Here is a 21,612-nt window from a genome sequence, read left to right as displayed (position 1 = left end):
ATGAACCCTTCAGGGACAGGTTTGCCCATGGCCGTATACGCCTCCGAAATGGCCTGAACCATCCAACGGGCGATGGAAGCCTTATAAAGCCTTAGAGCTGGCGGAGGAGCCGTGAAAAGTCAGAAACAATGCCTCAGACTTTCTGAAGGATTTTGTGACGGAGAGATAAAACTTGAGGACCCTGATGAGGAATGCAGGGCCCTCTCTGCCTCTGACCTCGGGAAGAACACTGGCAGGCAGATCGCTTGATTCAGATGGAATGGGAGAGACTCATTGGTCTATGAGGTCTATGCACAGGAGGAAAAAGCCTAGACAACCCCTTAAGGTGGGCCTTAACCACCAGGTTGGCTGCTGAAAACACATGCTCAGGGGAATTCTTGTAAGCCTCGATGTCCGCCAATAAATGTGTGGCAAGTATACACCCAAACTCCAGAACGAGCCAGGTGCGTTGAAAAAGCCATTACAACATCCAGAGGACAGGTGACAGGATCCAGCTCCTTGTCGGGAGTCCAATGGCAGAACCTAGTCCATTTGCTCCTATACTGGGACAGAGTCGAGGGCCTCCTGGCCTGCTGAATGATGTCCCAATGGTCATCTGAAAATTGAGCGTGTGAAGCCTCAGCTGATCAGGCACCAGTCCACCAGGGCCAGTTTGACTGGGTCTGGCAGTTCCATTGCCCCGCCCTGCTGTGTCAGGAAGCCCCTGCTGGGGATCGGAAAATGGACGGGACCCTAGGAGAACAACTGCAGCAGATCTGAAAACCAGGGTCTCGGAGGCCAGTGAGGGGCAACCAGGATGAGGCTGGAACCCATGGAGGCCCAGAACTTGCAGAGAGTCCATTGGAACAGAGGGGTGGGCGGCAACGCATAACACTTTGTAACGCTCACCTGATTCCCACGGAGGCGCGGGTCTTGGCAGGAAGCGGTCTGTGACTCGAAAAGTGATGTGCAGGACTCGCTTGGCTTCTGGGGTCGAACCTCTTCTCACTGTGTGTCAGACTCAAAGAGTGAGGTTTCTGCAGGTGAAAGAATATGGGGGTTAATGGTCTGGGTTATTGAATGTTCCTCTCTCTCTCTCTCTTTCCAGCTTATTCGTAGAGCCCCCAGGTCAACGTGCTCACCTTATATAGGTGAATGCTGGGCTCTCCATCTGCGTCTGGTGCAGGGTGCCATTGCCAGTTCCTTCACTGGTGAAACATTGGCCTCTTGACTTCAGAGGAAGGTTCCCGTCGTTATCTGCACGAGCGGTGAGTTTCTGGACACCTTTTGTCTTTATAGTCTTTAAATGCGTGGCACGTTACAATTGTATAATGCTTTTCCTTATGTATTGCAGGATTCTTGAGATGGAAGATGAAGGGGAGCGCCTGGAAGTTTGTAAGTATAGAAAGCGCTCTAATTGTCCCTTTCCTTGCAGCTTGGTTCGAGTAAAGAGACCTCGAATGTCCGCAGGCGTTTTATAGCTAAAAGCGAAATGGACGTAAGTAAATACCTGCTTAATGTCTTTTCTTTTGCAGATGTTGGTTTGCAGCGCCGGAGTCCGCGGAATGCCAGTAAGTTCTTAATGATTCTTTATCTTTACAGGCGGCGATGCAGAATGAAGAAATCCGGAATTCACAGCGTGCCGGTAAGTATGGTGTTGCTTTTGTCTTTGCAGGTGAGGATGCGGCGTGAAGAAACGGCCGCAGCCGCTGGATCAGGTCAGTAAGCACTGCGTGTATAGTTCGCCTTGCTAACCTGTTGTTTCTGTTCCTTGCAGCTGCTGATTTCGTCTGGAAGCAGAAATGGTAAGTAAGATTCTTGCAGGTTCAGGATCAGAAGAAGAAAGGCCGGAGCAGACTGGGTGAGCGTTCTGCTGCAGATGCAGAATAACGCGAAGCACGCTTCATCTATCGGGTGTGGTTTAAATAGCCTTGGAGTGTTGAGGCATCTTCTTCCACGGCCCCGCCTAGGTAAGAAAAAGAGTTCCCGTTTCCAGAAGAGTTCCTGTGCTGTATCCAGGAAGTGAAGCTGCCCCACCCAGGTAAGAAAGTAGTTCCAGTTCCCAGATGGCTTCTAAGTGGCTGGTAAGTAAGCAGCATGGTCTGCTGCAGGTAAGTCCACCCAAGCACCTTCACATGTATTATGAGCCCGGCGCTTCCAGTGCCGGGACCGATGATTTTGATGAGCCTGGTGCCACCGGCGCCAGGACAAGGTCCAAAAGGTCCCAGTGGGGACCGGCTGGTGCCTAGGATTAGGTTTAGGGGCCTGCTTCCAAGGACGTTGGGCTGGTGCTGGCTCCTTGGAAGCAGTGATCATGACAGTACCCCCCCTCAAGGCCCCTCCTAGGCGTGTCTTCTCCGGGGGTTTTGGCTTGTCGGGGTGATTCAGATGGAATTTCTTGACCAGTCGAGGTGCGTGGACATATTCTGAAGGTTCCCAAGACCTTTCCTGGGGGCCGTAACCTTTCCAGTCAACCAGATAATACAACTTAGATTTAGAGATTTTGGAGTCTAGGATGTTCTTTACTTCGAATTCAAGTTCTCCATCTACCAAAACCGGTTCTGGGAGTTCAGTCAATCGGGTTTCAGGTTGTACGGGTTTTAATAAGGAGACATGGAATACTGGGTGTATTTTCATATGCGTAGGTAATTCCAATCTGACAGCCACTGGATTAATTATGGCAGATATGCGATAGGGTCCAAGGTATCTCGGGATGAAGGTGCGAGGTACCTTTAGAGGCAGGTGCTTAGTGGATAGCCAGACCTGATCTCCTACAGCGTAGTGAGGAGCCCCTTTACGGTGTCGATCTGCTCCTCTTTTTAATTGAGCTTTAGCTCTTTGCAGATGGGCAGAGGCTTCCTTAAAGGCACGGGTGATCTCCGAGTGCAAGTGATCCACAGCAGGTGCTTCGAATTCTTGGGGAGGATCCAGGTTAGAGGTTCTAGGATGGTGTCCATATAATAGGAAGAAGGGAGTCTTCCCTGTCCCAGAATGAATCGAATTATTGTAAGCGTATTCAGCAATCCAAAGAATCTCCTTCCAGGGGTTTTCAATTTGCTGGAGCATGCAACGTAGATATTGCTCTAGAGTTTGATTTGTCCTCTCGGTTTGTCCGTCAGTTTGGGGATGGTGGCTCGTTGAAAGTCTTACATCAATTTGGGCTAGACGACAACAGCTGCGCCAGAAGTGAGAGATGAATTGACTTCCCCTATCGGAGACTAAAACTGAGGGAAAACCGTGTAGCCGAACGATGTTTTCTAAGAATTCTCGGGCCAATACTGAGGCTGATGGTAGACCCTTCAGGGGAATGAAGTGAGCCATCTTGGAGAATAGATCCACGAATACTAAAATGGTAGTATACCCAGAGCATGGAGGTAAGTCCGTGATGAAATCCATGGACAAGGTATGCCATGGACAGGGAGGGATGTCTAGAGGCTGTAATAGGCCGGCTGGTTTCTCCTTCTGACTTTTATTCTGGGCACACACACCGCAGGAGATTACAAAGTCTCTAACAGCTTTTTTCCATGACGGCCACCAGAAATGTCTTTTAATCTTTTCCATGGTTTTGGTGATGCCAGGGTGACCCTCCATTAGAGAGTCGTGGTAGCAGGAGATTACTTATTTTTGTATTTTCTCACAGGGTAAATGCAGTCGTCCTCGGAAATATGGTAGGTCTTGCTCCACAGAAAATTCTTTCCCTTTTAATTGCCAATCTTGCAAATCGCCTGGATTTAGGAGTGATTTAACCATGGTCTTGATGTCTTCAAAAGATTGAGTTCTGACCAAACCCAAAATTCTTTGTTCTGGGATTATGGGAATTGGTTCTGGATTGATCAAATGTTCATCTACTCCCATCCGGGAAAGGGCATCAGCTTTTCCGTTCTTACTGCCTGGTCGATAAGTTATTATAAAGTCGAATTCTGCTAGAAACAGAGCCCAGCGAAGCTGTCTGGAGGACTGAGCTTTGGCTGTCTTTAGATATTGTAAATTGCGGTGATCAGTCATTACGGTGACTGTGTCTTGCTCCTAGAAGATAATGCCGCCAGGCTTTAAAGGCCGATCTGATAGCCAAAAGTTCCTTGTCTGTAATTGAATAATTGATCTCGGGAGGTGAGAACTTGCGGGACCAAAAGGCAACAGGATGTAGTTGGTGTGTGTCCGGATCTCTTTGCGATAAAACTGCCCCCATAGCAAGACTTGAAGCATCCGTTTCCACGATGTAGGGGAGTTCTGGGCGAGGATGTTTTAAAACAGGTGCAGAAATGAATTTAGCTTTTAAGTCCTGAAATGCTTGTTCTGCTTCTGAAGACCACTCAAAACGTTTGTTCTTTTTCAACAGGGCGGTGATGGGCTGGACTATCCGAGAAAATTCAGGAATGAATCTGCGGTAAAAGTTAGCGAAACCTAACATGCTCTGAACTCCTTTTACAGAGGTTGGTGATGGCCACTTGATGATTGCATCAACTTTCTTTGAATCCATGTGGACTCCGTTAGGTGACAATATGAATCCCAGGAACTCGACTTCCGTTACGTTGAAAACGCATTTCTCTAGCTTAGCGAAAAGATTGTGTTGACGCAATCTCTCGAGAACCTTTTTAACGTGTCTCCGATGTTCCTCTTCAGATGATGAGTAAACAAGGATGTCATCAATGTAGACAACAACACACACGTCAATGAGTTCTCTAAGGACATCGTTCATAAAATATTGGAAGGCAGCAGGAGCATTGCACAGTTCAAAGGGCATCACTTGTTATTCGAATAGCCCATACTTGGTGCGGAAGGCCGTTTTCCATTCATCGCCCTCTTTTATCCGTACTAAGTGGTAGGCTCCTCTGAGATCCAGCTTAGTGTATATACGTGCGTCTTTGACTTGGTCCAGTTGTTCAGGGATCAAAGGTAACGGGTATCTGTTTTTAACGGTGATCTGATTCAGGGCGCGGTAATCTATGCAAGTTCTAAGGTCTCCTTCCTTTTTCGGAACGAAGAACAAAGCCGATGAAGCTGGAGATTTTGAAGGACGGATAAACCCGTTAGCTAGGTACTGGTCCAGGTATTGTCTGAGATGAAGATTCTCTGGTTCGGTGAGAGCATAAATCCTGCTGCAAGGAGGAGTTGTTCCAGGTATCAGATCTATTTGACAGTCGTAAGACCTATGAGGAGGGAGGGTGTTAGCTTGGTCCTTCCGGAAGACGTCTTGGAATTCGTGGTATTCGGGAGGTAATTTGGGAACTTCTTCGAAGAGATTGCTGCCAGTGAAACATCAGGCCGAGAATAACAAGTGGTAAAACATTCTGGAAACTGAACCGTTTTTGCTCGCCAATCGATCTGAGGATTGTGCTTCTCTAACCAAGGGATTCCCAGAATGATCTGGAACTGAGGGGCCTTGATTACATCGAACACGATCTTCTCCCGGTGTCCATCTTGACTCACTAACGTCACTTCTTGGGTGGCATGCGTTACTGGTCCGAGGGTATCTCCGTGCCATCCACAGTAGTGATGACGTCTTTTACTGCCTTAGGGACAAGGGGTAGATTCATCCTTGATACCATTTCACGGTCCACGTAGTTACCGATTGCTCCGCTGTCAATGTAAGCTTCAATTGCATGCAAACGATCCGGACGTTCAGGACTAATGAGGACCATGGGTATCACGAAATGCGAGGTCACGGGGCTGATCTTAACGCTCGGCAAGAGGACCTCTCGGGCGAGGTCGTTTCCCTGCTCAGAATTTGTAGTACAGGTATCCGCGACTCCTACAGCCTTCTTAGCTGGCTTCACTGGACAGTCCCGAAGAAAGTGTCCTGAGTTTCCGCAATAGAGACATAATTGCAGCTGCCTTCTTCTTTCTCGCTCTTTCTGGGTTAAAGGTCCTTTCATGCTCCCTATTTGCATGGGTTCCACAGTGTCAGCTCCCTTATTTGAGGTCTGTGGTTTGGAAAACACTCGGGTATCAAATCTAGAACGATCTGCCTTCCTGTTCTGCAGTCTATGGTCCAATTGGACAACTAAGTCAATATAGTCAGAACATTCTTGTGGAGGATTCACAACTTGCGCTAGCACATCCTTGAGCTCACCACGCAGGCCTCTGTAGAAAAGCGTTATTCTCTTGTCCTCGGGCCATTGTGTTTCCACTATGAGTCTATTGAAGGAGGCTATATAAGTCAAGAGGTCCTGATTGCCCTGTCGTAATGAAAGAAGTTCATTGTCCAAGGCCTGCCCTTGTGCATGTCTAGCGAACAGTTTCTCCATGCTGGATTGGAAGGCCTGAAAATCATGTAAAACCGGATCATCCTGGGTGACTAAAGGGATTGACCAATCTGCGGCGCTGCCACTGAGATAAGAAAGTACAAAAGCCACCTTGGTCTGGTCTGTTGGGAATGCAGCTGGCCGACATAAGAAGTGTAGGCGGCACTGGTTGATGAACACTGCGAATTTCTTTGGATCACCAGAAAAACGTTCGGGCGGAGCCAAGGGCACATTACCGGGCAGATTGATTTGCACCGGATTTGAGGATGCTGAGGGATAACTTCCTCCTGGAGCGGGCAAAGGTGTCTGTCCTGCCTGCGCTTGCAGCAATTGCCTAGCAAGGTCCTCTGTGCGCTCCTTGGAAATTATCAGTTCCCTTCTTAGAGAGTTCGTTTCTTGACGAGCTGCATGTACTTCTGCTCTTAATTCCCGAGCAACTGGGCTAGTTGATCAGTGTCTGAGGTTTCCATTGTGCCTGGGTAGGAGTTTTGTGGTGGGCTTCGCGTTCTGTCGCTCACCTGATTCCCACGGAGGCGCGGGTCTTGGCAGGAAGCTGTCTGTGACTCGAAAAGTGATGTGCAGGACTCGCTTGGCTTCTGGGGTCGAACCTCTTCTCACTGTGTGTCGGACTCGAAGAGTGAGGTTTCTGCAGGTGAAAGAATATGGGGGTTAATGGTCTGCGTTATTGAATGTTCCTCTCTCTCTCTCTTTCCAGCTTATTCGTAGAGCCCCCAGGTCAACGTGCTCACCTTATATAGGTGAATGCTGGGCTCTCCATCTGCGTCTGGTGCAGGGTGCCGTTGCCAGTTCCTTCACTGGTGAAACATTGGCATCTTGACTTCAGAGGAAGGTTCCCGTCGTTATCTGCACGAGCGGTGAGTTTCTGGACACCTTTTGTCTTTATAGTCTTTAAATGCGTGGCACGTTACAATTGTGTAATGCTTTTCCTTATGTATTGCAGGATTCTTGAGATGGAAGATGAAGGGGAGCGCCTGGAAGTTTGTAAGTATGGAAAGCGCTCTAATTGTCCCTTTCCTTGCAGCTTGGTTCGAGTAAAGAGACGTCGGAATGTCTGCAGTCGTTTTATAGCTAAAAGCGAAATGGACGTAAGTAAATACCTGCTTAATGTCTTTTCTTTTGTTTTGCAGATGTTGGTTTGCAGCGCCGGAGTCCGCGGAATGCCAGTAAGTTCTTAATGATTCTTTATCTTTACAGGCGGCGATGCGGAATGAAGAAATCCGGAATTCACAGCGTGCCGGTAAGTATGGTGTTGCTTTTGTCTTTGCAGGTGAGGATGCGGCGTGAAGAAACGGCCGCAGCCGCTGGATCAGGTCAGTAAGCACTGCGTGTAAAGTTCGCTTTGCTAACCTGTTGTTTCTGTTCCTTGCAGGTGCTGATGTCGCCTGGAAGCAGAAATGGTAAGTAAGATTCTTGCAGGTTCAGGATCAGAAGAAGAAAGGCCGGAGCAGACTCGGTGAGCGTTCTGCTGCAGATGCAGAATAACGCGAAGCACGCTTCATCTATCGGGTGTGGTTTAAATAGCCTTGGAGTGTTGAGGCATCTTCTTCCACGGCCCCGCCTAGGTAAGAAAAAGAGTTCCAGTTTCCATAAGAGTTCCTGTGCTGTATCCAGGGAGTGAAGCTGCCCCACCCAGGTAAGAAAGTAGTTCCAGTTCCCAGATGGCTTCTAAGTGGCTGGTAAGTAAGCAGCATGGTCTGCTGCAGGTAAGTCCACCCAAGCACCTTCACATGTATTATGAGCCCGGCGCTTCCAGTGCCGGGACCGATGATTTTGATGAGCCTGGTGCCACCGGCGCCAGGACAAGGTCCAAAAGGTCCCAGTGGGGACCGGCTGGTGCCTAGGATTAGGTTTATGGGCCTGCTTCCAAGGACTTTGGGCTGGTCCTGGCTCCTTGGAAGCAGTGATCATGACACTTGCTGCCGTGTCAACATATCTTGAAGGCATCTCCCGGTGACCCCTGACCTACCCATGAAGAAAACTGGGGGCACTTGGCATTCCGGGGGGATGCAAACAAATCCAGGTCCACAAACCTCCAATGTTAGAACAGGGGGCAACAAGGAGGCAACTTCCACTCATAGGTGTTGAACCCCAAGCGACTGAATTGGTCCGATTCTGTATTGCTGCCCCCCGGGAGGTGGACTGCCAAAGTCTAAACCCCACAGATTCACAGATCGATACCGCTTCCATTCAGAGGAGGGGGGTCCATTGTAACCACCAGGATAGGCTCCGGGTGAGTGAAGGGGGCTCCCACTGAAACATTCCCATCCATCAGCCACCAGTGAAGATCGGGCCGCAGGAGCAGTGATATTGGGACCCTGTCCGACAGACCCCGACTCTTGATCCCAATTGGCCACCAGATGGAGCTGTAGACACCTCATCTTGAGGCAAGCATGTAGTACAGTGAGCACGTAAAAGGCCATCAGACCCAGAAGGTGCTGGAACCACCATGCTGAGGTCGTCGAGTTGGCCAGAAAGTGTCCCACCACATTGCAGAGGCACATAAGCCTCTCAGGTGTGGGGAACGCTCGCTGAACGGTATTGTTCCAACGCACCCCTAGGAAGACCAGTTCCTGAGACAGGCATAACTGATTTCCTCTGGTTGAGGGAAAACCCCAGCTGATGAAAGATATCCCCCAATCTCTGGCAGGAGTGCACCACCGTTGGGTGACCACGCCCTCACCAGCCATTCATCCAAATAAGGGTATAGATGATGGCCCTCCAAGCAGCCATTGCGTTCATCAACTTTGTGAAGACACGAGGGGCCGAGTTCAGGCCAAAGTACAGCACCTTGTAATGAAAGTGGTACGCCATAATCGTGAACCACAGAAACCTATGATGCAGTTGATAGATGGGCACATTTAGGTACGCATCCTTGAGTCCCAGGGAACACATTCATTCCTCTTCATACAGAAATTCGGCTATGTGCATGGGAGTAACCATTTTGAAGTGTTCCAGTGGTAAAGAGAGATTTAGAAATGACAGGTCCAGGACTACCCTCAGGCCAGCCTGATTGTTCTTGGGTACTGCAAAAATCCTGGAATAGTAACGAAAGCCGCTGTCTTTGAAACCGGTTCTATTGCCTGCATCTCCAAGAGCGAAAGTACCTCCCATAAAAGAGCCAGAGACCCGATCTGACGAAGAGGAGAGGATGGTAGAGGCAAAGGAAGAGGAAGACTGAAGCCCGTGGATACTACAGATAGGACCCACAGGTTGCTGAAAAGAAGCTTCCATGTGTCCTGGAACAGAGCCAAACGGCCCTCCACGGGTGAGCTGTATTCCACGACCTCGACGTCACTGATTCTTGGCAACAGAGGCGGGGGGCAGAGGAGGGGGAGCGGAAAAACCCACATAACCTCCTTTGCTGCTTCCTCCTGTTCCACCACAGAGAAATGGGGATGCAAGAAAGATTGACTCCCCATCCGTCAGCCTAAACCTACTGTCCAGCATCTTGTTCATATAGGCGTTGGCTCTGGGTTTCTGGCACACCCTTCACACCACCTGCAGGACATCCTTCTGGAGGGGAATGCCAGAACGGATCGTGGTGCGTTTCCCCAAAACCTCTGCTAGCATACCTAACTCCTGGGGGTTTCCTCTGGAAGAAGGACCCCCAAGAACTCCGCCAGGCCCTGAAAGCGTTCATGAAAGGCCTTAACGGATGCCGAGAGCTCATCGTCCTGGGAGTCGTCATCCTCGCCGCCCCCCTTTTTCACAGACCAAGGAGAATCTGGGCCCATTGATACAGGTGCCAGAGGGGTCCCGCCCAGGTCCAGAGCCGCCGACAGTTTCAACGGCTGTTGAGGGGGAGGCGTTGGTGGTACAGAAGGAGGTGGAGGGGTCAGAACAACCGGTAGGGCCTGAACCAGTGGAGGGACTGGCACCGGGAGCGCAGGAGGAACAGCAAGAGTACCCAGAGGAGGGGGCCAGGGCTGTGCCACCTGTGGGATGACCTCCTTCACAATGTTCTTCAGTAGTCCATTCATCTGAGGGGAATGCATGAGGAAGAGGAAGCGCTTGAAGAACCAGTCCTCACAAGCTGCGGCGTCCCTAGAGGCCAGACCTTCTGATGCGCGGCGCCTCTGCTCCTGGTCAAAGTGCTGAGGTGCCTGATGCGTGTAGCTGTACGGCTGAGATGGGTAGATGTACCCCCGAGGGGACCAAAACCCTGCACCATAGGATCTGCTGCTGCTTTCAGAGGGAAGGGGGCTGGGATCATCCTGCAAAGCCCACTCGATGCGTGAAAGCACTGGCGGGTCCTGAACCGGATCCAAGATGGCCACCTGCCTGGCAGGCTCTGCCACATGTCGCTCCTCCATTTAAAAGCCCTGCGCCATGCCCTGGGCGGGAGGGCGTGGAGGCACAGAGCCAAGAGAGGCCTCAGATACTGGAGGGTACAGCTTGGGTCTTGCACCCGAAGCAGAGGCATCAACCTCTGGTAGGTACTGATCCCTCAGCCGGATGGCCGATAGTCTCAATACCCCGATTCACGGCCTCTTGGAGGTGGCACTAGACGATCCTTTACCCCGGGGCAGAAGAAGAGGACAAGCTTGATTGTCCTTCCGTGGACAGCCTTGTAGGGCCTCTGAGCCCCTAAGCTTGGGAGCCGGTAGACTGGAAGGCCTCGGGTCTGTCTCTGTACCACCCGAAAGAGCCCCCGGGTCCTTTGGGTTGGGAGGCGGTAGCCTTAGAGCCCCCAGGCCTACAAGAACCTGAATAAAAGGAACCCTGATCCATGGGAACCCCTGGGGAAGGAGTTGCTGCGCTGTGGGCCCAGGCTGAACAGAGGGCCTACCTTGTCTTGACGAAAGATCCTGGAGACGAAGACCTTAAGGTGGGGCAGAGGAGAAGTGTGAAAGATCCCCCTCCACCACGACAAATGATTCTTCAATGTCCTGTGACCGAGAACACTGCAGGCCGAACATGAGTCCCAGCGGTGGTCGGGCCCCAAACAGTCGTATGAGGCACATCTTGGGAATCCTCCTGGCTGCCAGGTCCAACACCGTCGGTGAGGAAAAGGGGACTGGGGGTGAAGCACTGGATGGCGCCTCGACATTCTATACTAAATTTAAAGGGGAAGCAAAATGTTTTCGCTGCCAAAGATTCCAGTACCGTCCCCATGTTGGGATACGCCCCACAAGGATGGAGGAAAGGGGATGGGACGTACGAGTACAAAGTCTGACAGGGGCTAGTAGAAAAGCATGTCCACTTGCATCTAAAATGTTGGATGTATATGATTTGATATACAAGTCATTTATAACGCGCCTGTACACAAGTGTTTCTAGGCGCGACCTGTGGTGGGTCATTACCCATGTACGTATTGAACAAATTGTAAATCATCCATCAAGATTCAGTGCTCTGAAAATGGGGGCGACACATTGGACTTGCGCACTTTTACTACATGTAAAAGTAAAAATGTGTATGCCATCTAATGCCCATGCCCCACGTTATATGTGGCCAAAACATCTTGGGAAGTACATTTGAGAAAAATTGGGCATCGCTCAAAAATCTGCACTGGTATCCTGAATGCACCTTTGGTCTCTGGACATACCGTGACTGAGATGAGGTGGTTCTGTAATGAGAAAGTCTAAGATGTATTGTTCAGATACAACAAAACCAGGAATCCAAAAACGTATTATGCCTGCGCCAATCTGGCTTCAGACCAGGACACGGAATGGAAACAGCCTTATTGGACCTAAAAAATCAGCTTAACAAATCTAAAGACAGAGGCAAGCTTGCCATCTTTCTATTGCAAGATCTCTCAGGTGCCTTTGATTTAGTGGATCACCAAATACTATGCCAGCACTTTCTCACCTCAGCCCAATTCTCTTCCATAGCCACCTCCTGGATTACCTCATTTTTATAAAGCAGAACAATGAGAGTCTTCTCCACCACTTCCTCAGCCCCCCGACCCCTGTCACATTTGGTGTCCCACAAGGATCTTGCAGGTCACCGAAACTGTACAATATCTTCTCGAAACCACTGTTCAACCGACTAGGCACAGAGGTAATCTCATACACCAACGACGCAGACGACACGCAGCTACTCCTACCTTTGACCAGCGACTACGCCACTGACTCTGTCTCATTGAAACAGGTGTGCCAAACCATCCAAGCCTGGATGGCATCACGCATGCTCTGTCTCAATGATGAAAAAAAAGAGTTGCTCATAGTCGGCTCTCGAACCCTACTTAATAAACTGGACCCAGCATACAAATCCTTTTACATTGACGCCATTACTATCCAAGTAGCCAATCATGTAAAAACCCTCTGTGTTTACCTAGACTCTACACTATCACTATCCAGGCAAATCAACGCCATTGCCTCGTCTGCAGCACACATCTCTAAACTCCTCTGTGCGTGTCGCCCATTGCTCTCGTCAGAAAGCTGCAAAGCCCTCCTTGGCAGGCACCTCATCTGTAAACAAACTACAGATCATACAAAACAATGCTTTATGAGCTGCCCTGAACATTGCAAAAAAAGAACACATTTCGCCGGCCAGAAGAAATGCTCACTGGCTCCCCATCAAAGAGCGAATTCCATTTCAAAACTCTAGCCATAACCAACAAATGTATCTCAAATTCCGCTCCAAGATACTTCACCTCCAAAGCCTTAAACACCAGTTTTACTTGCTCAACCTACACGAACTGTCTAAACACCCCCAGATACCACCTCCAAAGAGCTGGAGGAGCGGAATTCCCAGTCATTGCAGCCAAGAAAAGGAACAATCTCCTGACATCATTGAGACTTGAACAGTCCTACTGGTCATTCCGCAAATAGCTTAAAACCCTGCTTTTCTCTGAAAAAATACATAGCGACGACCCTCATATAGCCTCCAACCAACATCCGCAAGCCATACTTTATACCATTTAGGTTTGTCAATGATTTCTTGTACAGGTGAAACTGACCTGTTTGTACCCATGCGCCTTGATGCCCTCCGGGCCTAGTGCGCTTTATAAATGCTAAAATAACTAACTAAAACAAACCCCTTGGATCCTCTAGGCAGGTGACCAGGAAAGGCCATCCTTCTTGGAACCTGCCCCTGGGGTTGGAGAAGCAAGGGCGGATCACCTGGGTGTGGGGTCTTTGGGGACTGGAAGTGGTGTGTCCTCGGGCGAGACATGGTATCCCCCTTTCCCTATTAGTGACCAACCCAACCCTTCCCCCATTTTCAGGTGCTGTTGAAAACCAGTGCCCCTCATTTCTCCCCAATTGACACGACAGTACTGGGACGAAGAAGAGGCAACTAAGAACAATAAAGACCACACTCTTACCACTATGGTACTGGGACGAGGAAGATGCTTGCTGAGACCTGTAAACGTCAGGCATGTCCCGTTGATTGTGGTCAGGTAGAGTTGATTGGACATTCAGAACTGCAGCCTGTTAAGGGGCTGCACGTGTATAAAAGGAGACCAGCTCAACGGCATGAGAGGTAGCAGGGAAACCTGTACATGGAGGAACAACAGAAGCAGCAGCGGGAAGGCTGGTGCAAGTGTGGCATGGGAGCTGGAGCTCAGTGGAGCAAGCCGAACATTAAGAAGGGAGCCGTGTGGAGCGGCTGTCCCTTTTATATGCATTCAAGATTCTCGTTTCCCTGTGTTGGGTCGTCGACACAGGATGCCTAAGGAGCAGGAATGGGAGCCCTGAAATGAGTAGCAGAAGGCTGTGCGAACCATGCGGCTGTAAAGACTTTGACCGCGACCAGTGAGTTTCTAGCCTTTGAGAAACGTGGTGCCGAGCGTTTAAACTTCAGTGTTCAAAGAATATGTTGTATCGAAGCTGTTGCGTGTTTGAGGTAACACGTTTTCGAAGGTCTCTAATTCAATCCATTGTACAATATTGAATGACTAGGAAAACTTTGTATCGGAGTGGTCGCGTGTCGGAGAAAACACATTTTGAAAGTCTCCGAAAGGATAGATCTTCCATTTGAAGTGAGTAAAGGAACTATTACACGACGGGTTGAATGAAAATCTTAACAAGTGCCACCTGTGCCTATTAAACACCGAATTGAGTACACTCTATGTTTTATTGAACACAGACCTGAGTTGAAACCTCATAAAAGAGCAGAACTGTTCCATACTAAACTCAGAAGTAAAATGGAACTTCAAATTCGAGTAAAACCATCAGATGCTGCCTATTCAATTGAATTTATATCCACGTGAAATCAGTATGTGCTGATGTGCAGTTTTATAAAGTGAATGGAACTTTAAATATTGAAACAAAGAAAGGTATATTGAATACCAGACTACATGAAAACTGCATAAAATAGAACATGTAATTTAAAGCAGAACTAACTAAAGCTTTGAAAATGATTACAACACAGTCACAATTTACACATGGAAAACCCATCATAAAAAGGAGGTGGTACATGAGCGACAAAGAACTTTAAAAGAAAGGGATAATTTTGGCACTGTTGAAATTAAGTCTTGGGGAAGGGAACCCAGAGACTTGAGATATTTATTGACTTGACACCAGAGTCTCAATGATTCTTTGGTGCTTGGAACTTGGGGAAGGGAACCCTGTGTATTGTTTAAAACTGTGTCATCTGGAACTCAAGAAAGGTACATTTGAGACTTTTTGGCTGGTACTATTTTTTACTTGGGGAAGAGAGCAAAAAGGAATGTGAGCTGGAAGAAGCTCAGAACTTTATGTTGGACACGATTTCTTTAGATTGCTGATATCCCTACACATTGTATAGATTAGTTGTGAGGGCAAGTATATGTTATGTTTCGAATGGGCTCCGCCTGGAGCGCCGCACTTCAATTTTGCATGCAATGCAATTAGACAAAGTAATAAAGCAATGAGGCGCAGAGACAGGGCGGCATGTCTGAACTCTGATTTATTATATCTCAAACTGACTACTGGGCGGTAGCCCTGCCCCCTTGCACACGTGGGTCGCAGGCCACTAATTAACAGCAACAAACCGAAGACTCATCCTCTAAACAAATAAACAGTGATCATGGAGGTAGGACGTTACATCTCCCCTTCACTTAAACAAATACTTAGAATAGTTCACTTAGTTTTCTTCGATCCATCTGGTGGGTCTTCGTATGACTCTCTTGGATGGGCTGCGAGTTGGTGGAGCGGTTCCCTTGTGTGTTTTGTCGCTGTCATCGGTATCTCTTTCTTCCTCTTGGTACTCGGAATCTATATCCGATGATTCCTCTGCCACTGTCCTTGTAGTACTGCCGCTGGTGTCACCTCTGAATGTTTTGAAGAAGGACGAATTCCTGGTGACGGTGCCCTGAGGACTTGCTGCTGTTATCATAGAACCCTGAACATGGGTTACTGTCATGGGTTCCGGTTCGAAAGCGGGAGTGTCCTTGGTGGATTGGTTTTGCCGCACCAAAACTAGATCACCTATTTGTACTGAACTCGGTTTTGCTTGCCTGGTATCAGCGTATTCCTTCATCCTTGCTTTGCTTTCTCTGTCTTTCTTTCGTGCGGCTTCCGCTTGGTTGGAGTTTGGGGTGGCTTGCGGATAGTGTGGTAGCCTTGTTCTGATGACGCTCCCGAACATTAGGGCTGACGGGCATTCTCCTGTCGAGGTGTGGGGCGTGTTCCTGTATTCCCACAGTAGTGTGCAGATGGCCTGCATGAATGAGCCATTCGTGATGGAGCATATTTGGCGGGTGCGTTTGAGGTTTCCCATAAACCGTTCCACCATTCCATTGACTTGGGGCCATAGTGGGGTGATCTTGTGATGCTGGAATCCTAGATGCTCTGCGAACATGGCAAAATCATGGCCACTGAACGGTGGGCCGTTGTCCGATTTGACCGTAGATGGGATGCCATAATCAGCAAATGTTTTGTCAAGTGCTGGTATAACTTCTTGAGCACTGGTGGATCTGATGAGGTGAACTTCCGGGAAGCGTGACATTTCATCAATGATTACTAGCACGTATTTACCATTCGCTAAAGGTCCAAACATATCTACTGCCACCTCACCCCAGACCTGCAGGAGCATTGTGGAGGTTCTGATGGGTCCAGGAAATGTGCGCTTAGCGACTGCCTGACATGGTAGGCATTGTCCTAGAAGTCGTTCCACTCGCTCATCCATTGCAGGGAACCACACCTTGGTCCTGAGTTGACGTTTGGTTGATACAATGCCTCTGTCACCTGCGTGAACGATGTCCAATATTTGCTCTTGTAGTGTGGATGGGAAAACGATTCTGTTCTCCTTAAGTAGCAGGCCCTCTGGTGAGGTGGACCGGGTGTGCCGGATGAGCTTGAACGTGCGTAAGTGTTGTTCTTCTACATGAGGTATGTCATGGTCACTCCTTCTGCTGCTCTGCCACTGGTCTGACCGTAGGCATGCCTGGACTGTCTGAATTAGCTTGTCCTTATGATATGGCATTTGTATGATATGATATGGCATTTGTAACGTGCCTATACACAAGTGTTTCCTTGCGAGTCTCTTCCAACAGTTGTGCTGTGGTGATGGACTTCGGTAACAAACTGCTGACTAGGTAGTTCAGATATTGGTTTGCTTTGTCTGACTGTCGTTCATTTTGTGCTGGGAGTGGATATCTTGATAAGAAATCTGCCGGTTTATTGTCCTTTCCCGGGTGATGAATGATTTTGAAAGAATATTCCTGTAACCGCAGCCCCCATTGGGCAATGCGTGGAGGCATTTTGGCTGTCGGTTTGCCCTAGATAGTGGTGAGAGCTTGGTGGTCAGTGATTATGGTGAATGGTCGACCATACAGGAACAGGTGGTAGTGCTTGCATACCCATACTACCGCTAGGCTTTCCTTTTCAGGCTGAGAGTATGCACATTCGGTGGTGGATAAGCTGCGGCTGGCGTATGCCACGATTCTTCTCGGTGAGTCAGGGGCTGCACCAGGCTTGGATTGTGCTAAGATTGCTCCTAGACCTACTGGGCTGGCATTAACCTTTAACTCTGTGTTGAGCTCAGGGTTGTAGTATGCCATGCACGAGGCAGCTGCAATACGTTTTTTGATTTCTTGGAATGCCTGTTCACATGCGTCGGACCATTGAAATTCGCGGTGCTTCCCGGTGAGTAGCCGGAGAGGTGTGCTCACCTACGCGAAGTCCTGTATGTACCTTGTGCAGTAGCTCGCCATGCCGAGGAATGAGCGAATTGCGGATACTGACGTGGGCGTAGGAGTTCCTACTAGCGCTTGAACTTTCTCAGGGTCGGGTTTTAGACCCTCGCTCAAGAAAATGTGTCCAAAGAATTTCAGGATGGACTTGGCAGTTCGGGATGTGTTTGATGATTTGGTGTATCTCGTTCTGAAAGATTTCGGCTGCCGAGGATACCCCAAAGCTGAGTCTTTTATATCTGAACAGGCCCAGATGTGTTGAAAAGGTGGTAATGTATCTCGAATCGGTGGTAATGTATCTCGAATCGGGATGCCACTTCAGCTGATGATAGCCTTTGTTTAGATCCAATTTCGAAAACACGTTCTCGTTCGATGGCTACATTGGGAGCCCTCATTTCCACGCATATTCTAATGCGGTCTTTATTGTCTTTCTTTGGTACCGGTACGATAGGAGAAACCCAGGGCGTTGGCCCTGATGCCGGTTCAATTATGTCCTGTTGCAATAGTGCTTGAATTTCATCTTCCACATGTCGTATGTTTAGGAGTATGCCCCGCTAGTGTTGCGCGGTTGGCGGTATCTGTGGGTTGTTGTGTAACTTTATCTGTTTGCCCTTTAATTTTCCTAATCCTGTGAAAAGGGCCGGAAACATTTTCTGCACCATGTCTTTCGGGCTGGTGGTGTATGCCGACATTTGATACATTATTTGAATGAGTCCCGTTTGTATTGCCGCCTTGAAGCTTAGGAGGCTGCCTCCTGGCACCTCACCTTTGATGACGTAGATTTTGATCTTCTGGCTCTTGTCCTTGTATTGGCAGTTTGCCATGAACATGCCTTGGCAGTTAAGGGGCTTATTTGATCCATGCTGGTATATCAGCGTGTCAGCTTCTTTTAATGGTTTTTTGTAGGTGAGTGACTCGTAGATTTCATCATTTATAACATTTACAGTGGCTCCGGTGTCAATTAGAAATTTTCTATTTTGTCCATTGAGCTTTAATAGGGTGGGGCTATGCTGTTGCCGATCGCATGTACGTATCCTCTTTTTCGGTCCCCGCTGGATGAGGACGAGTGTGACTCTTGTCTTCTGCGAGGGGAGTCATCCAGGTATCTAATATTTTGTCTGGAATATCTTCTTTGCGAATCATTTCTGCTCCTTTGGTGGCTGGAATCTTCTCTTTTTTCTTCACGTCTTCTCTCCTCTCGAGGTTTATCTCGGGACATGCTGTGAGGCTCCTGCCCGGTATGCCTTGGCGAGTGGTGTGCGCAGGATCTTGGGCTTTCCCTCCTGGCGTTGCGGCTCTCGTGCCTCCGCGTGTGTCTGATTCAGAGGGTTGAAAGAAGTTAATGTTCCTGCACACAGATTAAAAATGGTTTTCTCCCCCACATTTGTCGCAATTATGTTCAATGGCCGGGCATGGGCCTACATGAGGAAATTTGAAACTGCATCTGTAGCATTTCTTTTGCTCAGATGAGTCTCTTGTTGATCTGATGGGGCATAAGGTTGTGGCCGAGGCGGATTGTGTGATCTTGATGTTGCCCAAAGATTGTCTGTAGTGCTAGGGCATTGTCAGCTTGTGCCAATTGCAGGATTTCGTCCAGCGTTCTGTTTTGCAGTAGTTTTTTCCTAAAATCATGCGATTCGCACCCAGCGATGGTTTGTGATTTTAATGCTTCCTCTGTTGAATATTTGTTAAAATCGCAATATTTCGCTCTTTTCCTGAGTCTCATCACGAAATTATCCATGGTCTCTCCACATTCTTGTGTGGATGTGTGAAATATGTGCCTTTCATAGTCTACATTTCTCAGCGGTGCGAAGTAAGTGTTTAATGAGTCAATAATGCCTTGGAAGGTGTCTATGTTGGATTCAGGCATTTCAAAGACAATGTCTCGCACTACTGGTCCTAGCGAGTGTAGCAGAATGCCCGGAGTCTGCGTTCCTCCCTTACTCCAGGCGCATCAATGTAAATGTTGAGTTCCTTGAGCCACCTAATCCATCTGGGTGCCAGACTGCTGGTTTCTGTCATGTCAAATAGCTGCATGGCTTGTAGTTCGAGTGACTCGGATCCACTCTCATCCGTGGGTGTAGGGTGGCGTTGAGTAGAGCTGGCTGCAGGGCTCATGATGCCACTGTCTGTGTTGGCTTCAAACATTATGCTGTGGTTTGCAGTAGCCGCTTGAGCTGTGGGCTATGCAGTTGTGTTCAGGCATTGCAGTTTGCTTGCAGTGGGTAGCTGTTGTGGTGGTGGTGGTGCACAGTTCGTTTGAAGAGAAATGCTGGCTTTTAATGAAAACACGTGCGCGTGTGGTATGCAGAATGCTGCTTTCTTGATGACTTCTTTTAATGAGGCAAATGTCCATGCAGATGTAAAGCTGCTGTTGCAAAACACGTGCGGTCAATTTCTTGGGTAATTAACTTCATGAGACACAGACGGTCGCTATCTTGAGTTGACACGTGCATGTGTAAACAGCTTCTTAACTGATGCGAATGTCTGAAAGTGGAATGCTACGTTGGGAAAACACGTGCGCGTGGTAGTTTTTGTACCGCAAGTGTTTTCCTGGCTGCTTTATGTTTATACACGTGTGTGGACGGTGACTTGTTCCACGTGTCTTTGCAGGTGGCACTGCGCGTAATGATACGTTTGCTCCTCGTGTCATACGCGATGCGCGCGGGGTATGCTTTTGGCGTGGCTGACTTCACGGAGTCTCCTGCTGGGGCTGCCGTTGATCTTACTTGGTTTCTATATTAAGACCGCGTGGGTGGCGGGCCGCTCCGGTGCAAAGATCCGGTCGATCTGTCTCAGGCGCATGACCGGGATCAGGGCTGGTGCTGGGACACTTGAGGTTGCCGGCCTTCGATGCTGCTCAAAAGAACCTCGTCGCCAATGTTATGTTTCGAATGGGCTCCGCCTGGAGCACCGCACTTCAATCATGCATGCAATGCAATTAGACAAATTAATAAAGCAATGAGGTGCAGAGACAGGGCGGCACGTCTGAACTCTGATTTATTATATCTCAAACTGACTACTGGGTGGTAGCCCCGCCCCCTTGCACACGTGGGTCGCAGCCCACTAATTAACAGCAACAAACAGAGGACTCATCCTCTAAACAAATAAACAGTGATCATGGAGGTAGACGTTACAGTATAGGTTTTGGACACGGATAAATGCTTCATTTGAACTCTCTGACTCAGACTTTTAGTTTAATTTAGGTAGGAAAATCCCACCTTAGCACAGAGCAAATTAGGCCTTCAACCATCCTGACATTCAAGTTAATAACAATGTGTGTTTTTAATTTATAATCTGTTGTCTGTGTCTTGCTTCATGTTGCCATCACAGTATCTGTCAGGTTGTTCCACTGGCATACCGCCCGTCCACATCGTTATGTGGGCGGACCGCCGTTGCGGTCCCTTCTTCCCGTAGCAAGGGAAGTGACGTTGGGTGAGGGAGGGGGGTTGCGGGGTTCCGGCAGTAACTGCCATTTTATGAATAAAGTAGGTTACCGTTATCCTGGCTCCCGCGTGATATGTCCTCATGTCGGTTTGAGGTACCGAGCAAAACCTCACATCTGGCAACGAGGGGTGTTCGACACCCACCCGTGCCAGGGAGGCCCACAGTCGAGCGGTGTGCAGCGCGTCGGCGCACCTCCAATCCTGAGGCCTGGGAAGGCACGTAGAGGACCGTGGTCGAGCGGTGCGGCGCGTCAGCGCTCCTCTTTTGGAAGAGGCCCCTGTTGCGGGGCTCAATCAGCACCGCAAGCAAAGCGGGTGCAGGCCCCAGCAGGCACGGAGCACAGGAGTGCCCACTAGGCCATGAGGCGGCCCCAGCAGGCACGGCGCACGTCGTGGGCGGCAACCCCGCCCCTCCCCCACCCACCCACCACACGCCGTGAAAGGCAACCTGTGTACAGGGGGACAGCAGGAAGCCCCATGAAGGTCCTGCAAGGACAGCCACACGGCAGCCCAACGTGCACGGAAGCGCACACATCACGGCCACAGACTACACGTGGCTAGTAAAGGTCACGTGTTCCACGAGGAAGCAGCACGTGAACCCATGCTGCAGCATAGCAGCATCACAAGGCACCGCAGAGAAAAAGCGGGCCCTGGACAGTTCACCGAGTTAAATCAAGCAAGCCATCACAACCATGTCATCTCTAGCAAGCCCAGAGGCATCTTCATCAGGAGGAGCAGGAGCCATGGCGGATGATCCACAACAGGCCCAAGGATCAGGTAACACCTCTCAAAACATGCCCATACCCGGTCCATTTGATGTCAAGGACACTTCCAATCTGGGACCCAGGTGGGTCATATGGCT

At 49.2% G+C, this 21,612-nt stretch overlaps 1 protein-coding gene across 7 annotated transcripts in view; it reads right to left on the bottom strand.

Annotated features, from left to right (window-relative positions):
- Positions 1 to 21,612, bottom strand: part of MYO9A (myosin IXA) — a 1,154,601-nt gene that overhangs the window by 346,518 nt on the left and 786,471 nt on the right. The gene's annotated exons all lie outside the window — the stretch shown is intronic.

The sequence above is a fragment of the Ambystoma mexicanum genome, chromosome 11 (assembly GCF_040938575.1).
Source record: "Ambystoma mexicanum isolate Mex_15411 chromosome 11, UKY_AmexF1_1, whole genome shotgun sequence".
NCBI classification, from domain to species: Eukaryota; Metazoa; Chordata; class Amphibia; order Caudata; family Ambystomatidae; genus Ambystoma; species Ambystoma mexicanum.
Note: the sequence above shows the minus strand (reverse complement) of the source record. Positions and strands in the feature narration are given on the sequence as shown.